General features: G+C 35.8%; 1 long non-coding RNA gene across 1 annotated transcript; it reads right to left on the reverse strand.

The window, feature by feature from the left end:
* Positions 1–2,589: 2,589 nt before the first annotated feature.
* On the reverse strand, positions 2,590–4,551 carry LOC132742526 (uncharacterized). Its single transcript, XR_009627440.1, has 2 exons — positions 4,413–4,551; positions 2,590–2,937 (listed from the first exon to the last, which is right to left on the reverse strand). It is a non-coding gene; the product is annotated as an uncharacterized LOC132742526 (long non-coding RNA).
* Between the last annotated feature and the right edge of the window lie 736 nt (positions 4,552–5,287).

Raw genomic sequence — 5,287 nt, forward strand, 5'->3', positions numbered from 1 at the left:
TCACCTGATATTGTGTTGTCGTCTTAAGTTGTGGTCTCATTTACTCCTGACAGAGCGCAGGACCACCCAGGTTAGTTACTGGGATGATCCGGGATGAAATTTTTTGTTGCGGTCACACTTACCCCGGCAGCACTATGGTAATTTCCAACTAACACCCATGATTCCCCCGGACCATCCAGGCAGAGCCCAGGTGAAGCTCTGGTTCATGCCGGTGCTTACCTGGTCATTCCTGGATGACGCCGGCAGAGCCCCAGTTGACCAAGGCAGAGCCCCAGTCGATCAAGGCAGAACCCAGGACGATTTTGGCAGAGCCACGGTTATAAGAACCCAGTGGATTGAAAACTGCAAAAATGATGACGTTGATACATAATTTTCATTCTCCAATTTAATAAGTAATTCATGATGATTTTCTGAATAATCCTTATGAAAGACTGGACAGAAGGGAAATGGGGAAGGGTTTTATTACAAACAAGTGCAATCATTGCAAATTGCCGTACTTCTTTTGAAATGAACCGGGCTTTGCCGGGGCTCTACAGGGATCAACAGTAGCTCCATCGTCATCCTCCGTGGCTCTGCCGGCTTTCACAGGGGCTCTGCTGGCATTCACCGGGGCTCTGCTGGCATTCACTGGGGCTCTACTGTAGCTCTGCCGGGTATATCATACCCAAGATCATCCCTAGTTTGTGTCAGCAGAGCTACAGTGCTTCCCTTGCGTAACCTTGTTGTTCCAGGGAGGGCTAAGGATGAAGCCGGTAAAGCTATACCTTCCCGGATCACCTCTGTGATATTAAATATTTTATTCCATCCGGGGTCGAATGCCAAATGTTTCGGATCATCCCGAACGTTGCAGGCAGAGTTATGAATGTATCCATGTTGTTCCTGGATCATCCCCGGACATCTACCAGGGCTCTGCCAGGGTGTGAGACCACAGCTTAAAGCTAAAATTTTCTTCAATTATGTCCAACCAGCTATTTAAAGCATCACTTTCAGTAACATTATCTGATTTCTTACCATCATCCATAGCCCTACCTTTAATATCATCACACAATTTCTCACAGGCACATAAAACCCTTTAAGATGGTGCATGATCATTACTGGCCATGTACACTTAGAACTGTTTCCCTTTTAAAAAATCAATAATTTCATGAGTGGAGTTGACTGCGAAACAGTTCTAAGTGCTTAAGTTTTCTTCCAAAAACAAGACATCTACTCTGAAACTAATGAATTTCTTATGTTATATTGTTTAATAATATACAATAAAAGGTTAAGCTTTCAAAATTGCTTTGATTTCACTTATTTCAATGCAGTTTGAGTCGTTTTTATTTAATCTTGTTCATTTTATAATCAATGAAAGCGAAAAGGTTCTAACTGCCATTTGCAGTTAGAACCTTTTCGCTTTTTAAAGAAAATGTTAATTTCACTTAGAACCTTTGGACAATTTTTCATTTCACCCTTTTATAAGTAAACTAAATCTTATATATTTTGACATAAGATGTATATGGGTGTTTATGTTACAAATATATAAACAAGAGCTGTCCGTAAGACAGCGCGCTCGACTTTTTTAGTGCTTGCCTATAATACAAAACATTGACAGTTAAGGGCCATAATTCAAATAAAATCTTTGACAGAATTACCTTCTCCTGGACATGTTTGGGAATCATGATTGTAAACAAGTATTCCAACTTTCAAATTAATATCTCAAACAGTTCAGTCAAAAAGTGGACTGGTACTAAAAACTTAACCAAGATTCTAAGTCGATAAAAGGCCTTAATTTTTAAAACAAATCCTTGACAGAGTTACCTTCTCTTGCGTACAGATGGGGGTAATGATGTGAAATAGCATTAAAAGTTTCAAAGCAATATCTCAAAGGGTTAAGGCAATAAGTGGATTTTACCCATATTCAATGTATTTTCTAAGTCAAAAAGGGGCATAATTCTGTCAAAAACCTTGACAGAGTTATGTCCTCTTGTCTGTTGATGAAGGTCGTGATGGTAAACAAGTATGGTCAGTTTCAAAGCAATACCTCCAATGGTTTTGAAATAAAGTGAGGTGGTACAAAAAACTTAACCAAGCTCAATACACTTTCTAAGTCAAAAAAGGGCCATAATTCTGTCAAAAACCTTGACAGAGTTATGTACTCTTGTCTGTAGATGGAGGTTATGATGGTGAACAAGTATGGTAAGTTTCAAAGCCATACTTGTAATACTTCTGAAATAAAGTGGGGTGGTACGAAAAACTTAACCAAGGTGTGACGCCAACGCTAACGCTAACGCTAACGCCGACGCCGACGCCGGGGCGAGTAGGATAGCTCCCCTTTTCATAGAAAAGTCGAGCTAAAAAGTGAATTTTGTAAAAAAAGTGAGTTAGAACCTTTTCGCTTTCACCCCTCGATATGCTCCCCCGAAATTTTTCGGGGAGCATAAAAATGAGCATAATGAGTAAATTTAAGTGCAACTGTCACAAGGTTTCTACAGACAGTTTCAGACTAACTATTTATGATGAGTATGTTCCTATCGTACCTTAATGGTTCTGTACACATTTTATTAGCCAAAGCATTACACAGCAACGATATAGATTGATAAGGAACAATATTTTCTCAATGTTTATTCACAAAATTTGATGCAAAACACTATGTTTCATACAAAATCTAACACTTAATCTTCAATTCTTCTTAAATTCAGGTACTGAAAGTTTATTTGAAAATCCTCATAATTATATCTATATTAAAACTGTGAAGAGGAAATTATGTCAATAAACCACATTAAAAGTTCAAAAGCAATGCATTAAAATAATAAGTGGCTCTGTTTCATAATAATCCTGTACGATATATCTTAGTAACAAGTTATTTCCCTAATTCTCTAGCCTTCACCATCTCCTGACTTCCGTACATGTCTTCCCTTTCTTTAAACTGACCTTGTGTTGGTACATAATACCATCCTGTAAATGAAATAATGAACATTAAATGTATATTAAATATCAATTAATACACTTGGTTTCTATACAAAATGTATATTAAATATCAATTAATACACTTGGTTTCTATACAATATGTATATTAAATATCAATTAATACACTTGGTTTCTATACAAAGTAACAAAGGTGAAAACAGTTTTAACTTATTACAAGTGTCACATGACTGATATTGAGTTTGTGGCCCGGGGCTTAAAACTGGCCCCCTGTACAACAGAATGTGCAAAAGCAGAAACAATGACGTCACATATATTAATTATTAAGTCTTACATGCTTTACATCAAAACAGGTAGGACTGATGAGCATGGTATAATAAAGGAATGTATACACGCCAGGTCGACTATTCTTAGTGCTTGATAGTTAAAAAAGCCTTGAATAAAAGGTTAAATTTTCTCAGTAAAGAAAAAGGCAAATTTTTTCTTTAAATCCATATTACAGTTATAGGCATTGGAGAGAGTCCTATTATGTTCTCAATGAAGAGTATAAAATTTCAACATGTTTCAAAGCCTTATGTCAATGAACTTTGAAAATATTTAAGGTATAACAAAAACTTTAACGTAAATTCTAAGTCGAAAAAGGGGCATAATTCTGTCAAAATGCTTGATAGAGTTACCTCCTCCTGTCAATAGGTTGGGGTAATGATGGTGAACAAGTGTGCAAAGTTTCAATGGACTTTGAAAACATTTGAGGTATAACAAAAACTTTAACTTTAAGTCTAAGTCGAAAAAGGGGCATAATTCTGTCAAAATGCTTGATAGAGTTACCTCCTTCTGTCTACAGGTTGGGGGGGGGGGGGGGGTACGTGACATTGACCCAATATAGGTCATATCGCCACGTTTCAGCTTTACTGGTGGAGAAAGACCTCAGGTGCCCTTCCTTGCATTATTTCAGGCACGAACGGGCACCTGAGTAGAACCATCGACATTCCGTATGCTGGTTGGATAGTTTCCTCACATGAAATAATCCAAAGTTTTTGTCGGGATTTCAGCCCACAGCAGTTAGGGGCAAGTGGTTTGACGTCAACAACCTTAACCACTCGGCCACGGAAATAACTAAGCTATAGGTACATTTCTGTGATATTTTTAAGTAAGGGAAGACGACAATTATGTCAAACTTTCAGAGTCATGATACTTGACACACACACAGATGTCATGTTTGTCCAGATATTAAACACTTCTATATTTTTTTTCTAAAAAGTTAAGGTAAAACTGAAGTGCATACTCTTTGTTTAATAAAGAGCCATAACAGTAGGCCTCATACTTTATTGTTACAGAATGAATTCTATTGTTCTTTTTTTGTTCTTTTCACAGTGAGATGACTCCATATCCCTATTCTGTCATGCGGAAAGGCAGACGGTGGCAAATTAAAAGGGAACTAACAACAGACAAGTGTTAAATCGTGTAAATAAAATTAAAATCAGACAAGGAAGATAGACAATTACCTTTATTTTCAGGTTTCTCTTTTTGAAGACATCTTACCTCCATTTGCAGTATACTGAATTATACAAAATATATGTATATAAACACATTTTCAATACAATTAAATCTATTTGAATATTCAGACAATATGAAAACAACCTGTCAAAAAGAAGAATATAAAGTTATGGTTTTGACTGTCCTTCATGAATGACTTTATCAAACCAAGCATGAAATTTTCATGTAATTTTTTAATAAATGCTTCCCGAGGGATCACTGCTTTCCCTGACTTTACATATATCGTGGATCTTTAGCTGTAGAAAATTTAGTTCCTCTTTTTCATCATTGCTCAGGTCAACTGCTCACAAAAAAGTACATTTGTATAGGCCCCTACAATACAACAAGAAGAGCCATGATGGCCCTTATTGAACTCACCTGAATATAAATATTCTCAATACAAGGAACAAAGTTATATTGTTAAAGATCCTGCATGTTTTGTGATTGATATTGTTAATGTATGTGTACCACACTTAAAAGAAATTATATATGCAAATAAAACAATTTTCAAACATCGAAGAAAGTGTTAAATATCGCGGGCTTAGCGCAAAACGGTTGTAACTCAATTTAAGCAAATTTTACAGGAGCATGAAAAAACTTTTTAAAACTTTTGTTAATGAATAAAAATGTTTCATTTTAGGAAAATATATACATTTTAGTTAAGGAATTAGAAAAAAAATAAGACAAAAGAAGCAAATTATTTTTTGAAAAAAGATATTTGAATAAGTTCAAGTTACAACCGTTTTGCAAATAAAATTTTGATAATTTGTTACAATATTTTTTTGTGCAAAAGGGTAGTATCTCAAGTTACAACTGTTTTCCGCACAAATTTTGAGCAATTTTT

This window comes from Ruditapes philippinarum, unplaced genomic scaffold (genome assembly GCF_026571515.1).
Source record: "Ruditapes philippinarum isolate M1 unplaced genomic scaffold, ASM2657151v2 ctg25752_1_1_1_1, whole genome shotgun sequence".
NCBI classification, from domain to species: Eukaryota; Metazoa; Mollusca; class Bivalvia; order Venerida; family Veneridae; genus Ruditapes; species Ruditapes philippinarum.